The sequence below is a fragment of the Juglans microcarpa x Juglans regia genome, chromosome 7S (assembly GCF_004785595.1).
Source record: "Juglans microcarpa x Juglans regia isolate MS1-56 chromosome 7S, Jm3101_v1.0, whole genome shotgun sequence".
Classification (NCBI taxonomy): Eukaryota; Viridiplantae; Streptophyta; class Magnoliopsida; order Fagales; family Juglandaceae; genus Juglans; species Juglans microcarpa x Juglans regia.
The window spans coordinates 8,156,065-8,173,972 of record NC_054607.1 but is presented as its reverse complement, the minus strand read 5'-3'; positions in this window follow the sequence as shown (position 1 = coordinate 8,173,972).

The window sequence follows — 17,908 nt, the reverse complement described above, 5'->3', positions numbered from 1 at the left end:
AGAAATCATTGCAATTTATACATGATAGAGGAATTACTCACGTAGATGTCAAACAAAATAATATTTTATATAAAGAATGGTGTTTATAAACTTGGTGATTGTGGATGTACTGCAATTCTCACTATAAGAGCTTGCCAATTGAATGACGATTTTGTATCATGTTATTCAATTTATATAAAGAATGTGTTTAATTAGGTGTTGTTTAGAATCTGTCTTTGAAGAGCTTGTGTCTTGGTTTTTGTCATCAATTCAACGTTTTAAACTTAATTTTCATGAATCTTCTCTAAGTTTTAGTGCATTATGTTATGAGATGATAACGTATTCTTCTATTTCAAAGATTTTAATTAAGGAAAAATTTAATTGTAAGCGATTCTGCGCATAAATACGTATACCCATTCAATATGATTGGTCAAAAAATATATCTTATTAAAAACAATGTTAATTTAAATTTAAAATATGAAAGTAACAATATTAATACACAGATTAGTACACAAATTTACTTGTACTTAAGAAAACTCTTTAATTAATTTTGACACTTTTTTGAATGAATTGTTACTTCTATATATTTTTACAAAAAGATTTTATTTTCTATAAAATTATTTTATTCTTTCAACCGGTCGCTACATACAGGAGCATGTAGCACCTAATTTGCTAGTATATATATAGATATGCAGATTTGCATGATGACAAAAAACAAAGCAATTAATTATTTAGCAGAAAGACTAGGTGGTACGTACGTAGTAGATGGGAAAGTAACTAATAAATTTAGTAATTACCTACCATACATGGCAGATCATTGTTGAAAGCTCTTCAATCCTTTCCCCCAAACCTTTTTAATTCGCTTTTCTTTGTTTTGGTGGCTGAAATAAAAGTAACGCGGCGGTTGATGTTCTATAATTAATTCTGCCTAGCTAAACAGCTCCGGTGCTTTGCTATATATATATATATATATATAGAGAGAGAGAGAACAAGGTATCGATATTTTTAAATATTCTTTTTTCAAACTTTACTTAAATATAAAATGTTTTTTAATTTTTAATATTTTTATTTATCATTATCTAATTATTATCCAAATATAAAATTCAATACAATTTCTTCAAACTTCTAAATATAAATAATATTAAAAAAAAATTTAATTTTTTAATACTTTTATTCAATCTTTTTTTTTTTTTCCTCTCATTTCTTAAAAATCAATAAAACAACTTAACTCAAACCGTTTTCTTTCTATTCACAAATATTAAGAGATATTGTAAATGTTGAAACCAAAGTTTTAAATTTCGTACCGGTCGGTAGACCGAAATTTTTCGTTTCGGCCGTCCGGCCGGTACAGGTACTATACCTGTTCCGTACCGGCTAAAATACCGGCCGTACCGGCCGGTACCGGTCATACCGGCCTCAATTTCGGCCTGTATCGGCCTATATTTCGGCCGGTACCGGCCAATATTTCGGCCTGTGTTTTTTTTTTTTTCATTTTTTCATTTTTTCAAACTACAAACTTATTTTTTAACCCTCAATTCAGACTAGACTATTTATAATTTTTATATATATGTATTTGTATATAATTTATTTATATATAGACTATTATTTTAGAATATAATTTTTATATATATAATTTATTTATAGATCGACTATTCCAAAACGTTATCCCGAAACGCTATCCCGAAACGGTACTAGTATCGAAATATTTCGTTCCAGTACCTTGACCGGTACGCTATCTGGTACGGTATTCAAAACATTGGTCGAAACTAGTCCTTAATCGAGATCCTAGTATGTACTCTCCCATCATTTTGTTGACCAAACATTAATACTCATCCATTGTTGAATTTTATTTTAGATTAATATCAAGAACTGATCTGGGAATTGATAGACAGTGCTATATATATTAACAAAATAGTATGATTGGTAAAATGGATTGTTGCAAATAGTAAAAAATACAAGGAGATTTTGACATGAAGATTGGTACGGAGGTCACATGTTAGTAATGAATTACTAGTAACGCAATTTAGAGCAGATGCACATGGCAGTTAATTATTTCTTTTTATTGGACAAGTAGTTCGGACGTTTTATTTGTTGAGCACAGCTAATTTGTACGTATACTACCTTTATTGAGTACTGGTTGTAATATGAGTTGTTATATATGTACTTAAAACATGATTTGGATCAATTTTTCACCGACCTCTAGGGCATACTGTAGGAGAGATACCGACGCACAAAGTGAGAGCTTCACAATATTTATTGAGCATTTTAGGTTACTCGAGAAACTCAAGTATTCATAAATGTTATGGACCCACTTTATATGTATATATCTTTCACCTTAGATTCTACTCAACAAGAATTCTAGAGGATCTAATTAATCTCTTAAAAAAGGAGAGAGATTCTTCAGCTTCAATTTTTTTATAACTATTTTACAACTCATTTTATAATCAACTGATACAATCATATCACTTCATTAAAAAGAATTCTTAAAATTACAAAACTACCTTCAATTTAATGTAAAGATGTAAAATAGATGTAGGAGAGTTGTAAGGGAATCATTTTTCTATATAGAAATGTTTTAGTAAAAAAGAGATCACATAAAAGTAAATTCACAAACTAACTTGGTTTAATATGATACACTAGATTGTAAAATTACTTTTATTTTAAAGCAGATCTAATATATGATATGAAGGCATGTCAGATTGTGGATTTATTTTTGTATGAACTATTTGTGGCTGTAGCTTTTTTTTTTTTTTTCCCCCCTCAACAAGCATGTATTATATAGAAATTGGAATAGGGAGTACATAAGAGTTTGATGTGGGTCTTTCCCACTGTCTATATATAGGATACATCTAGGAATTCTATCAAGGGATATGCAACCAAATAGTGAATTAATTGCAGCCCATTGCACTATAGAGTGCGCACACCGGTTTTGTGAATGGAGTTAATTGCCAATAAGAAGAGGGGGGGGGGGGGGGGGGGCGGCTTGGTTGTGTTCTTCTCTTGTTATAGTGTCTATAACAATTTGAGCGTCACCTTTTAGGACTGCTGGCCTATTTCGAATTTGTTTTGCCGTTTGTGTTGCCAAAAGGGCTGCTGGAGCTTCTACAAAGGTTGGGTTAATGGTTGTCATAGTCAATGTCCATACCTCCACAACATTACCTTTTGAATCTTGGCATATCACTGAAGAGGTGGAGAAATGGTCTCTCATTGTTGCACCAAAAGAGAAGCTCCATTGATTTGAGGGTGGTGGGTCCAGCTTAGATTGAGAGGAGTGTTTGCCTTTGGTTCCCATGCTTGTTTATAAGTTTGGTACATTGTTTCTAGCTACATATTTGCCTTCTTGAGCAAGAGGGCTTAGTGACTGTAAACAATATCATTTTTTTGCCTCCATAACTAGTCCATTACTATTACTACAAATATTTGAAAAGGATGAACCTCTGGCGCTGTTAGTCCCAGTAAAGGAACTAGATCAATTACTAGTTGTATCCAATCACTCACTGTGTTGATATGCAATAATGCAAGATTTAATGGCCAGCTGCTTTGTTGCCATATTATGCGCACAACAGGACATTGAACGAAGAGATAGAGTAGAGTTTCTTCTTCCTCATTGCACAATGGACAATTTTTATGTTGAAAATTTGGAATGATATTGCTCAATCTTGCCCTCATGGGAAGCATATTGCAAATTATTTTCCACAATAGCAACTTTTCAATCTCCAAAGTTTTTTGAAATTGGAAGTTTGGAAATTTTGAGGAGAAATGGTACCTGGGTCAATTGCCGCTAAGTGGTAAGCGGTTTTGACTATAAATTTGCCATTTTAATTTGGGAGTCAAATTACCAAGTCATTTCTTTCGCTATTTTGAGGAAGAGAGATTTTTTGGATTTGTACAATACTATCTTGTTCAAACAATGTTAGCATTTTCACTATGTTTCAGGAGTGAGGATCATTTGTAATGATGTCAGAAACTTTCAAGAGAGTGTGTACCTCATTAATTTGTTGAATCAACTTGGGCTTGAATGATTCCATGGATAGGATCCAAGGTTCAGTCCATACATTTATTGATAATCCAGTTGATAACATTGGCCTTTTAAGATCAGTTCTCTTGTCTTCAGAATTCCCTTCCATAGCCATGAATCCGAAGATTTTGGAGTTGCATTTGAGAAACCTGTTAAGCTGAGGTATTTTTTATAGTATCTCATGCCATAGCCCATTGCTTTCATGACTCAATTCCCATGATGTTTTTGCTAGTAAAGCTAAATTCATGTTCTCCATTAATATGAGACCCAATCCACCTGATTTTGTTGGCTTATATATAGATTTCCATGATTTCAAAGAGAGATTGTAGCTTTTTACTTTAAAGAATCCCCAAAATATTTTAAAACTTGTATTCATCTACTTGCACATTGACTTTGCTAACATGAAAGTTTGCATTAGATATGTCGGGATTGTGCTTGCTACCATTCTAATTAGCATTTTTCTTCCCACCTATGACAGTAATTTTGACTTCCAAACTTCTAATTTGTTGTTGATTTTTTGCATTAAGTATTTGATTTGCTCTTCGAATGAGGTTGGATGTCCTAAGTACTTCATTCTGGCTGATGATGTTTTGTATCACAATTTTTGAGTAATCAAAGCTTTGGTTGTGGGATTTGTGTTCCTTGTAACAAAGATGGATGATTTGTTGTGATTGATTTTCTGTCCTAACCATTCCATGTATTTCTCAAGAATTTCTGAGATGACTATGGCACATTGTTCTTTTGCTCTCTAAAATACGATGAGGTCATCTGTAAATAATATATGAGAGATTGGACGACTATTTCTGCTTAATCAAATGCCTTCAAACTCTTCTTGCACTTCTAATAAGTCATTAATCTAGACAACACCTTTGTGCATAAGGTGAATAAAAAAGGCGACATGGGGTCGTCTTGTATGAGTCCCTTTTGAGCTTAAAAGAAACCTCTTGGGGTTTCGTTGATGATGATGGAGAAAGATGCAGTTATTATACATTCTCTTATAAGATTTATCCAATTAGGGTTGTATCATCGCACTTCCATCACTTTAAACAAAGATTCCCATTCAACATAATCAAAACCCTTTTCCATGTCAAATTTTATCACCATCAGTCCTCTTTTCCCTATTTTTTCTTCAGGTTATGGAACATCTCATGGGCAATTATCGTGTTTTCTTTTATGTTTTTGCCTAGAACAAAAGCCATCTGAAGTGGGGAGATGATGCGGGGAAGGATGGTTTTTAGCCTGTTTGCCATGATTTTGGTGATGATTTTTTATATGACATTTGTCAACCTTCAATAATATACCACATTGGAAGAAATTTTGTACTGCTTTGATGACTTCACTCTTAATAATTTTTCAATAGTGCTTGTAAAAAAGAGCGGTCATTCCATATGGGCCTGAGGCTTTTTTATTCAGAATTTATTTTAGTGCTGAATAAATTTCTTCTTCACTAGGTTGGGCACTAAATTCCTTATCGTGATCCGAAATTTGTCTTTCGAAGAGATTTTCAAGATGATCCAAGGTGCTCGGATTTGAGGAGGTATAAATGGTCTAGAAATAATCAATAAAAGTGGATTCAATTAAAGATTGGTCAATCGACTAGGTACCTGGGCTTAGTTTGATGGAGTCAATCACATTTCTTCTTCTTTTGATCGTTGCTGATAAATGATAGAATCTGGTGTTGAGATTCGTGGTTGTCAACAATGAGATTCAGGATTTTTGGTGTCATAAGACTTCTTCATTTTTCAGTTGTAGCTGGAGGTTGTATTGGAGCTTTTGGTCCCTTATTTGATTGTGTATAGATAGAGAACAACACTATATTTCAAGCATCTCATTTTCTACTTTTTGAATGTTGATTTGGATCTTTCCAACGTGGCTTTGTTCCAATGTTTGAAAGCATCTTTTGTAGCCTTGATTGTTTTGCATAGAATATAAGCAGGGATACCTCTAAATTGCTTGTTTCAGGCTTCTTGAGTGACTCATGAATCCAGAATTTTTCAAATTTAAAAGAATGAGGCCAACTTTGTTGAGCTATTGTGTCTAGTAGTAGAGGATGATGATCTGAAACTGAGGAGATCAGATGTTAGAGTGAGGCATCTGATAATAGCAGTCTCCAATGTTGATTTACAATGCCCCGATCTAATCTCTCTCGGATAAGTGCTCTATCTTATCTGTTATTTGTCCACGTATATGATGGGCCCATGTATTCGATGTCGATTAAGCCTTGACTACCCATTAAATTTTTCAGTCCTCCTTTCGAGGAAGATGCAACAGGACGCCCTCCAAATTTTTCGAATTGATTGAGTAAGCCTCTGTTTGCATTGAAAACTCATCTTAACTCATCTCATTTCATTATTATAACTTTTTCAAATTTCCACATAAAATATAATAAATAATTCAACTTTTTCAAATCTAAAAATAATAATAATATTAAAAAATAACATTCTAACAATATTTTGTTCAACTCATCTATAAATCCAAACGGGGCCAATTGAAATCTCCTATGCAACACCATGGTCCCGGGAAGGCCTTGATAATGAATTCCATGTCTTTCCAGAATTTTGCTTTGAAATGCCATTGAGTCGGTGCATAAATACAAGTAATTAATCATGGGTGATATGGAGGATTCGAGTAGATTAAAATAGAGATGACATTCATATTGATACTGACAAATTCAACATTTACACCCGGTCGTTGTACAAGCAAAAGGCCTTCCTTTTTTTTCCAAGACCGAAAATTCATAAAATGGTGGAAAGTAATACTATTTACAATAGTTAAGGTGCGTTAGACAAACACCATGGTTTCTAACAAAAAAATGATATCTAGATTATATTTTCTAATATTGGCCCTAAAGATCTTATTGTTTTGGGTCAGGTCACCCTCTTGCAATTCCAATCCAATGTCTTTATATAGCTTGGGGAGACATTTTTTAGCTTGCCTCAACAGCTTTTTTGGATTTTTTTTTACACTGGAGAATGTGATCTGAGATACAAGGTGGCCCTTAATTGTTCTTTGTGTTTCTTTATTTTTCCCATGGAGTCTATTTTTAGCTCTAAAAGCATAATGGCCATATCTGAGTCGTCAGAATTGGGTTCAGGGGGCTCTGATTTTTCACCTTGCAGTGAGGGACTTTTGTGTGATTTTTTCTTCATTGGATGTTGGTCATCAGAGGCTTGCGCAGGTGGGCTCTGCCTTTTAATATTTTCAGACTTTTCCACGAGAGGGGGGGTTGGGGTGGACTCTTTCTTTGTTGTTGGACTATCAACTCAGGTAGGGGCCCCCGTAGTTGTAGTAGTACTTGCGATTTTTTCAAATGAGGCGCAGGTGGGGGTCTTGCAATATAAAACGAGAGAAGGGGTATGTAAGCTCACTCTGGTGGGCTGAATAGTGACCTGCCTTGTGTTTGATCTGCTGTGCATTGAAGCCCTTCATTACTGATTGAACTTGTCTCCACTGAGTGCAATAAGTGGCCTTTTCCATCTGGTTTCCTGCCCACCAAGAGAGGGATCCCTCCAGTCCTGAGGGAGTAATTTCCCCCTAGTGATAGGATTTGGCATCTTGTCTTGGCTGAAAATGCATTTACAGTGAAGTAAATGCAATCCCATTTGCCAACCAATCCCATTTGTCTTGGCTGAAGTAAATGCATCTTGTCTTGGCTGAAAATCCAGTCCTAATGCGCCTCTTTTGTCACTGTAAATGCAATCCCATTTGCCAACCAATGGGATTGCATTTACAGTGAAGTAATTGATGGCCTCTCTGTTCGGTTTAGGTGGGTTAGGTGCTGACGGGTTAATGCTTGAAGGGCTGAGGCCATGCCACTGTAGATCTTGGCCACGGATTGCCTGAAAGTGGATCGGCGTCTTTCTGTCATGTGGGCTTTTCGGTAGCGTTGAGATTTCCATTTTGCCAAAGGAATCTGGGCTTCTATCACGGGTAATATCCAGCCTTTGATATTCTATATTGTTCTTCCTCTGATTTTCTATTTGTTCCTCCATCAGTATCCCTTTTCCCTTTTCATTTCGTGAAGAATGTTGAGCCGTCAATTGCAAGGGTTCTTTTGCAGAAGGCTACTCAAAGTTTTGAGGTAGGGGTGATACCCGCCCCATATGATAGGCGGTTTGTTCACAACCCCGCCTCCTATTGCTCAAGTATGACTATTGTATTGCCTTGACCTTTTATATAAAGGTTGGCCTACGAGGCCAAGGCAATCCACTAACTTAAATACAACTTTAAGTTTTTAATAAATTGTATATATCCATATATAACATATTTATCCAATAAATATTTATATAAAAATTTAAATTTAATTTTTTATATTAGGGGGCCGAAGCAGGGGTGGGGCAGGACGAGGCCCCGCTGGGGTCAACCCGCCCCTACAGGGTATTCTCCCTACAGGGCATAGGCCCCCGCCCCCGCCCGCGCATGGGCGATATGGGGTAGCCCGCCCGCCCATGCAGGGGCAGAGCGGACAAGGGCAGGGTAGCGAGGGGTGGGCCCCTACTGGCCACCCCTAGTTTGAGGGTCATTGGAATAGACTTAATCTATTGTGTTGGTGGGGGCTAAGGGATTGAGGAGATTTGGTGTAGCCCTACTTCTGTAATGAACCCACTTGAGAACAACAATATAGCAAATAAAAATAAGAATTAAGAACAAAGAAGAGACAACGATGGAGATCAATTGCAGAGATAAAATTGAACATGCCTTAGGATGTTCGAGGCTCCCAATTCCTCTAGATGAAAAACTACAAGTTTCAACATATTTCCAGAATACCTTTTTACACTCTCCAACTCCTTACATAGAGATTCTACGTAAAGCTAAATAGAGGCCGTGGGCCTTTTAAGTTCAAACTAGCAGCAACTACACCTGATATAAGCAATTGGGTTTAACTATCACAATCTTAACCCATATAAAGAGATTCAATTAAACTAAGTACATTCCAACCCATAATAACTCCAACCTAAAGCCCACAATGGGTTCAGTCCGGTTCTGTAGATGTACTAGCATATAAGAAATCCTCCCCGTTTAAAGCACCTTACCCAAAAGGTGTGAATATTCTTCTTCATGCTATTAGAGTACCATAGTTCTCCCGCCCATTAGAATTGCTCCAATGTGTATAACTCTTGTAGAATACTGGAAGATCATCACACAGTGAGGGAAATAACTCCCCATATTGACCATGCAAGTGCTCTTTTGCTCGTAGTATCTTGAATTTTGAAAAGCAATTATGCCTCTTCTTCATGCTCCGTCACGATAACAGTGTCTCGAAAGAGATTACATCAATCTTTTCTAATATATGAAACATGTCAGATGTGTACACTAGCTCTTTGGACATGATAATAGATACCTGGATCTCCAAAGGAATGTCTCAAACATTATCACTAATTGGACCATATATGTGAGCATTCCAAAGTCAGCCGAGGTAATACCATGCATTGTAGCAAAACTGCTAATGTAGGTGCTAACAACAATTGAAAAGATAGGAATATTGACAGATTTGTAACCCATTGCAATTGAACCATTTGTGTGTAAATTAAACCATTGGGCAGGGACAAGCTCTCTGGCAGGCAATTCATGCACAAGGAACCCATCTGTTAAACCCTTTCCAAAACATAAATCTCTCCCCTCCATTTTATCAAATAAGTTGAGTACAAGTTGATTGTTTCTGATAATTGCAACACAGGTCGTGCTACCAGAATGTTGCCCCTCCTTAAATGCCCATTCACCAGCCTATTCATTATTATCACTGCTCCTTGGAGACCAAATTAACTCTTTAATCATGATAGTAAACTTGTTTATTTTATTACCCAAAACAACAACTTCCCTCCAGCTCATTTGTCCACGCATAATTTCATTCATCCTAAGAAAGGCCTTCTTAACCGAGGGACATTTCGCTCCAACAGTATATGCAACACTCTTGAGCACCCTACTATGAACTGATCTGTAGATATTTAGGAACTGGGTGTTTTTCAGTATCTCAATGACATTCATATCTCTTCTAACTCCATGCCTTTCCTTCTCTCCAGATGCCAAGTGACTGCAGAAAAAGTAAAGGCTTGCCTGATGGAATGACATGCTCGCAGAAATACACCCCTTGTTTTCAAGGCAGCCCATAATCCCATGATTAATGCAGGAGATCCTCAAGTGGCCTATATGTTGTACACACTCCTTCCTCACCCAATCAGTGACAAAAATTCTCGGAATATACATGAGGACCATGAAGGTTAGAAATATTGGAACTGTAAAAACCGAACTCCACATAAAGGATCTGTAATATTGCTTAATTTCCCCCTGCCTATGAGTTTCTCTTCCTCTATCAAAGGGCCAAAAAACACATTTAGTTGGCAGAACATCAAGCAGTCAAGGCACCAAGTTCTTATCACATAAAACTCCAAAAACTTCCGTATATATGTTCCATATTGACATTTTCACAAACCAGTAGGGTGTAACATGGTGGTTATCTCCTAAACGCCCCAAATCTTCATCAACAACTTCCTTTGTCAAATTACACAACTTCAAAGATTCAGCCATTTTCACAAAATAAACATACTTGGAATAGAGAGTGTAAAAACTATGGGAATTTGCACCTCGCTTCAGAGCAAATTGCACTATGGCTTTGTTGGTGTCCTTTGGTGCGAATGACATTGGCAGGATGTCATGGAAGAGAAGATATGCCCCCAACTTGCAACGGCACAACTTGTATCAATGACGGTCCGAATGGATCCATCTTTGAGATTATCCAACACTTGCACTCTCTTTGACTCATTCCAAGAATCTCGGGAAGCAAGAAGACCATTGCCAAGTTGGGCTTCGTTGTTTCGACCCCAAACCCACAGCTGGCCTTGGGAAGTTATAGCCAAAGAGTGGTAGTGTCTGACATTGAGACTAGTAACATCAGAGGGGTGCATGTGGATTTCAACCCGTGCGGCGAGCCTCTTCCTGTCTGTGCTCACTACCTGAAATCGCAGTCCCTAGTCTCCTTATGGATCACATCGAGCACAAAAGAGATGAGCTCTGCGCCTTCGATGTAAGGCCCTTTAACCCAGTTGTTCCCAGCAATTTTGTAGTATACGTTCATCTTTTCCAGTTGAAGACCAGACTCACTCTAGTGCCTCCTTGTCGGATCCAAGTCGTGCTCCACACACTTCCTTTCCCAAAACTTGGTCGTGAAGGCTAGATTGAAAGTGCAAGAGAAGATGTGATTTTGAGTGTTCCTTTTTCTTCATAGACCCGAAACTTGGATGAGGAGAATAAGGACAAAGACAATGGAAATAAACACCACCTGGGTCAAACTCCCATCTGGTATCGAGACCCCTTGGAAACACTAGGTCTCCTCCTTTGCCAGCCTTGGCGTGGTTTTTATTTAGCGCGGCCATTAAATGCGAAGTGAGATCTAAAAGTGTAGAAAATAATTTCGGGTTTATAAGAACAAGAGAAAGAGGCCATTCATTGAAGATAACTTCCGTGGGCACCCCACAAGCGCTTCCACCCTCGCTTCTACAACCTAGCCTTGTGGTTTTTCTTCACTCATTACCGATTTTTGTGTTTCTCCTTTTGAATCCATAGCAGCTTCCTTTTCTTCTTTTAATTTTTTGAGCCAAATTCCTCACTCCCCATATCAAGAAAGAGACACTCATTCCCATTTTCAATTGTCTTCATCTCTATCTGTTGATGTCGTATTTCGCAGCACGAACAGTTCTGCAAAGCCCAAGCTCCTTGTCACCTGCAACTAAGAAGAAAGAAAGGCTCTGGTGACCTCTGAGGTCACTCTGATGCCTAAGTCAGTGAGTAATTCTCTGGTGAAGAAGAGAGAAATATAGAACAAGGTTGGATTATTAGGCAGATTGAGTTGGGATTCCCCTGTAGGAGGGTTCTCCCTTATTTATACTTGATTCGGGCTCTTCTGTTGAGGGAGCTCGTGGCGTGTCAGACATCGGGCCTGCCACCACTCATTCTCTGTCACTCCAGTAGGTGTCAATCCGTGGCCTGGTGGGAGATCGTGTCATGCCACTCGTCCTAGGTTTGCCTGACTGCCACTTCCTTGTCATACCAGTAGGTGTCAGATCACGGGCGAGCCGTCCTTTGCTCATAGGACTTGCTGTTGTGCTTTGAATTCTCTGACGCTGACCAGGGTTGCCTCGTGCCTTAGGTCCGTGACTCTGGGACCGGGTGCGTGCCGTTATAGGTGCACATCCGGCCTAGTGATTAGGTTTGTTAATTCGCCGACCCTCGGGAGGTTCCTTATGATGTTCCCGAGCCCTGAGTTGATAGACCAATCTTGATTCAGTCTACACTTACTTCCCAATCCTTTCGCCCCGAGCTCCCAACTTCCGCCCTTGGGCAGATAATTCTATATCTCGGCCCCCTTTGGGCTTGGGCTCTCTTGCAAGGTGTTGCGCACTCGATCTTTGATTATGTGGCTCAGGGTCTTTAGCTCCCTCCTTTCGGCCTGGGCTCCGTGGTTGGGCTTTCCTAGGATAGGGCCCTTCTGGAATGGGCCTTCCCTCACACTATCAATGTAACATCGTCTTCCGAAAGAACCTCTTCGTGCCTCAATATTTGTTGTTCCAATGGATATATATTTCTTCCATGTATGTATTCAATGTTCAGCTCCACGTAGTAAATGGTGTAGGAGGGTTCCACCAATATCTTTAAATCTTTAACATCCACAAACTTCACTATGAGAACCCTTTCTCCATGCTCTCTAAATGTTTCATCACGATGATAATTCTAAAAAAAAATTTGTAGTTCAGTATTACTCAACTCAGCCATGAGAATCCATGGCTCTGATACCACTTATTATAAACCTACTTGAGAACAACAATATAGCAAATAAAAATGAGAATTACGAACAAAGAAGAGACAACAATGGAGATCAATTACAGAGATAAAATGGAACACGCCTTGGGATGTTCAAGGCTCCCCATTCCTCCATATGACAAGTTACATGTTTCAACAGATTTCCGGAATACCCTTTTACACTCTCCAACTACATTTAGAGATTCTAAGTAAAGCTGAATAGAGGCCGTGGGCCTTTTAAGTTCAAACTAGCAGCAACTACACATAAGCAACTGAGCTTAACTAACACAATCTTAGCCAATATTGTGAGATTCAATAAAACTATGTATATTCCAACCCATAATGCCTCTAAGCCCAAGTCTTTATTACTCCAACCTAAAGCCCACAATGGGTTCGATCTGGTCTTGTAGATGTACTGGATCACCAAATGTGCACACTCATAAATTTTTATTTTATTTTATTTTTTTAATGATTAAGAAAGTAACTATTAGTGAATTTTTATATATATTAAATAAAACTCATTTGTACTAGTACACACATTTGGTAGTCACCCTAATATTGTCCTACTAATTAAGAACCTAACCACTTACAAGAAGTTTGCAAAATATATACAATTTTTTTTTTCTTGTATCCTTTTTTAACTCCAATCTAAAATAGTCATATATATATACAAGGGAAGCTCAAAGGCAAGGCAGCTAACGTGCTGTTTGGATAGTGAATTGAGATGAGATGAGTTGAAATAAAAATTGAATAAAATATTATTAGAATATTATTTTTTAATATTATTATTCTTTTAGAATTTTAAAAAGTTAAATTATTTATTATATTTTGTTTAAAAATTTAAAAAAGTTGTAATGATGACATGAAATAAAATAAAATGAAATGAAATATTTCTTATATCCAAACAGTCCTAGACACTTGCCTAAGGCCCCCCACTACCTAAGCTCCACCAGAAAAGCCCCTAATATAGTTTATTCAAAAACTGAAATTGAAAAAAAAAATTGAATACTATAAAATCATAATGTCTGTTTCATTGTATTATACTTAATAGGAGAAATTATTGAATTATTATATTAAAATATTTTTAAAAATAATTTGATTTTGAATTCTTGCCTTAGGCCTCGGTGTGCATTTAGCCGCCCCTGGTCATATAGACGTAGACACATGAACACATTGGTCATATATACTTTAAGCTTTCAAACAATATGAACTCCACGTAAGTATTTAATGACGTCTTTCTTTAAATGAATCAACCGTCTAATTTGGGAAGATAAATTAGAGAGAATATTAATCCATCTTATAACATTAGGGCCTCGTTTGTTTTTGCATGTGAGATGAGATGAGTTGAGATAAAAATTAAAAATTAAAATAAAATATTATTAGAATATATTTTTTTAATATTATTATTGTTTTGAGATTTAAAAATGTTAGATTGTTTATTTGATTTTATGTAGAAATTTGAAAAAGTTGTAATGATTAGATGCGATGAGATACGTTGTGAAAATAAACGAAGCTAGGTGTACTTCTTCTAACATTTTATAACACAAAGACAGCCACAATACTTGGATAATTGACAAAGACAATCTAATTTTCACAATTGTTTTTACAATTCTATTTTAAATGGAGAACATTTTTGTATAATAATAGTAGTATATAGAGCTATTCCCTTGACACAACCATTAAGAATTCAGAATGAAAAATGAGTGTACCAAACTGCAAATTAGACTAATCACATAATCAATTAGTTGGCCTATTTGGTCTTGATCATGACATTCATGTTACCACACCGGGGCGGGATCGCCTTTGTTGTGATAAGATAAACCATCTGTTAATACAAAAGCCTTTCATATCAGTTACTAAAAAAAAAAAGTATTGAGAAATGATATTTGTAGTTATGAAGTACACAAATGATGTCCATTCCTTTTTAAAAAGTGAATAATTATGAGATTCATATGAAAAAATAATTTTTTAATGGTGGACTTAACTTTTTTTTAAAAAAAGTGCGTAGCACTTGCTTAACTAGTCTTTACTTTATCGATTACTCAAACGTATTAATATTCTTATTTTGTTATAACTATAATACATACAAAAAAAAATGATGTGTATGCAAACCAACTTGTAAGTAATAAAACTCGCAACCGGTAAAACAGCATGGCTGATCAATAATACTGAAAGGAGTTTTTAAGAGAAGTGTATGGCACTTGTATAACTTATGATTATATCTAACATTACTCAAAAGTATTAATATTCTTATTTTGTTATAACTATAATAGATACCAAAAAAATGATGTGTATGTACACCGACTTGCAAGTAATAAAACTCTCAATCAATAAAACAGCATAGATGATCAATAATACTGAAAGGGGTAAAAATACCCCAAGCCCAATATGGCATTTTAAGCCCAACCCAAGGGAGGAGTCTCATCAGAAAGGAAGAGAGAGAGAAGGGAATGAGGGGATAAAAGCTGATGAAGGAAAAACGTGTCAAAGGGGAAAAGAGAGGAAGTGACCGGAAAATGGGAGAAAAGAAAGGGAATGATGATTAGCACGCAAAGGGAACATCGAAGTAACATAAAGCAACTATTGACAGAGAAATAAAAGGGACATGAGATCAAAGACTTGGGGGACCAATGGCTTCTTCTTCTTCCAAACTTCTTCTTGGCAACTAGAGGAAGAGAGCTTCTTCAACCTCCAGATGGAAAACTTCAGTTTGATCATTTACGAGAGATCATGAGAGACTCTAAAATACTCCTATTTATAGTAGATTTACATTCTAAACGACCCGTGGATGTAGCTTATGTGTCAAACTATGTAAATCTGCATGTATCTTTCTTCATTTATATTTGTTGTGTTTATCTTCTATTCACTACAATGGACATACATATGGATGCCATATCATTACTCTAGACTGTAATCATGGGCCCCATTCATCACCATGGGCCAGAGATGACTCATTCTCCCTCTTCAGCTTGTTCTTAAAAAATAGGCTACAAAAATACCTTTTGTATGGCTAATTTATTTGGTAATGAAAATTTAACAGCCAGGACAGGTAAGTTTTTGTCAATAGAGAACTTAAAATATTGGCTCATGATGGATTCTTCTCTGTAAATGGACTGACTGCAAATGCACAACAGGGCTTGATCCCTTTAGAGTGGATAATGGGTACAAGAAAACTACTTCATATGATAATTGTGTGCTTGGGATTTCCAATACAGAACTTTATGTAAGTGCTAGACTTGGGGATTGAGCCCACCGATTGTTAATGGACTGCAACAAAAATGGAGCCCCAAATGGGAATGCGAAATTGCTGTTGAGACTAGAGAGAAATGCATGTGAGTATATATTGTTTATTCACAGATTTTCATTTCACTTAAAATTGAGAATCTTCCTTTCTGACAGGAGATGGAACTTCCAAATGAAAAATGGAGTTACTTTAATATGATTGGTATTAAAAAAATATTTTTTTAATATTAATTATATTAAAGTTGTGTGCAAGTGGTATCCCGTATCATTTGTCCTTTAAAATTATAAGATTAGACTTTTTGAATTCCGAAAATCATAAACTTCTATACCTATATTTTTTAACCAATCTTTCGCATTTTATTTCTTATTTTTACACATATTACTATCTAAATTAATGGTTATTTTCGAGTTATTTGCATTACAAGCAATGTTATAGCTATAAAAATATTTCACAAAAATAAATTCATAAATTGACGTAACTTCATGTAAGATCTATTTTATAATAAAAATAATTTTATAATCTGACATACCACATCAACTACCTTCATTTATAAATTTATTTTCCTAAAATCTATAACTTTTCTCTAGCCGAATATTAAATTAGTTTGAAGACAGTTTAAAGGTCGGATATTTGGAAACAAAGGCAAACCGTTTGAAAGGAGTTGCAAATAGAACATCTAGTCAGTAGTACTTCTGTTTTGTCAGCAAATCTGATGGGTTTTGCCTTTGTGGACCATTTACGTTGGTTGGAGCATAGAATTCTATCTTGGTATTGTGTGTTATTCCCAACCCACCTTTCTTGGCCAATATAATATAAACTTCGTATTCTTCTGTTGCGTAGGAAATCGGTTGTATGAGGCAAGCCATCTCATTGAGAATGACTTCCGTCTTTGTCTTTTTTATCTTCTTGTCTATTTTCTGAATCAGCCATTTTGAAACTAATTAATATAACGGCAGATTAAAGCTGTATTTAAGTGTTGAGATCATCTCAGATGATCTAAGTTGATATGTAAATAATAGTGAATTAAAATATTTGAGTGGATTTTGTAGATCTATTGAGATGTGTTTGAATGTATGAGATAGGTTGATATACGTTTTAACTTTTTATAACAAGTAGGTAAATCAGTAAATCTCATCAATGATTAGTTTGAGATATGTTGAGATGAACTCAACACCCAAACATAAGCCATCATCTACAAAACAATTGACTTTTAAAATGAGTTTTGTTATACATCAGTCACTATTCACCCCCACACTTCACATCTGACAATTTTTTATTTTATTTTATTTATGTTAGACCCATCAACTTTGACCTCTCTCTCACCAAATCCTCTCTCTCCTCAAGGGAGGGAGAGATGAAGCCGGTTCATACATGGAGTGTGGGGTTTGGCACAGTGGCTAATAAGAAGATTTATTCAAAAGCACCACAAAAAATAATGAACACCAAGATTATGCATAATAACTGCATCTTTTGATTACCCGTTCTTGAATAACAATTTTTGTGAGATTTCACATTGTTTGGAAGACACATTGTTTTTTTATAGAAAAATGATCTGAATAACATGCAAAGAAAGTAGAATGAGGTTGTTTATATATATTTTTATTTTTATTTTAAAAGCAATATACTTGTAGTAAATTCAATATTTTTTCCAAACATGCGTAGGAGAAACATGTTTAGGCCACTTGGTTTTTATGTTTTGATTCAAAATAATGATAATTGTTACATGAGATTATAACTTAAGCATGTTTGGAAAAAAATATTGAATTTACTACAATCACTTCTAGGCGGGCCTATATTTGAAAATGCTTAATCAATTATATAATTAGGATCCCATTAAATTATTATAAAGAGTATGAACTTCTCATTTTCAAACA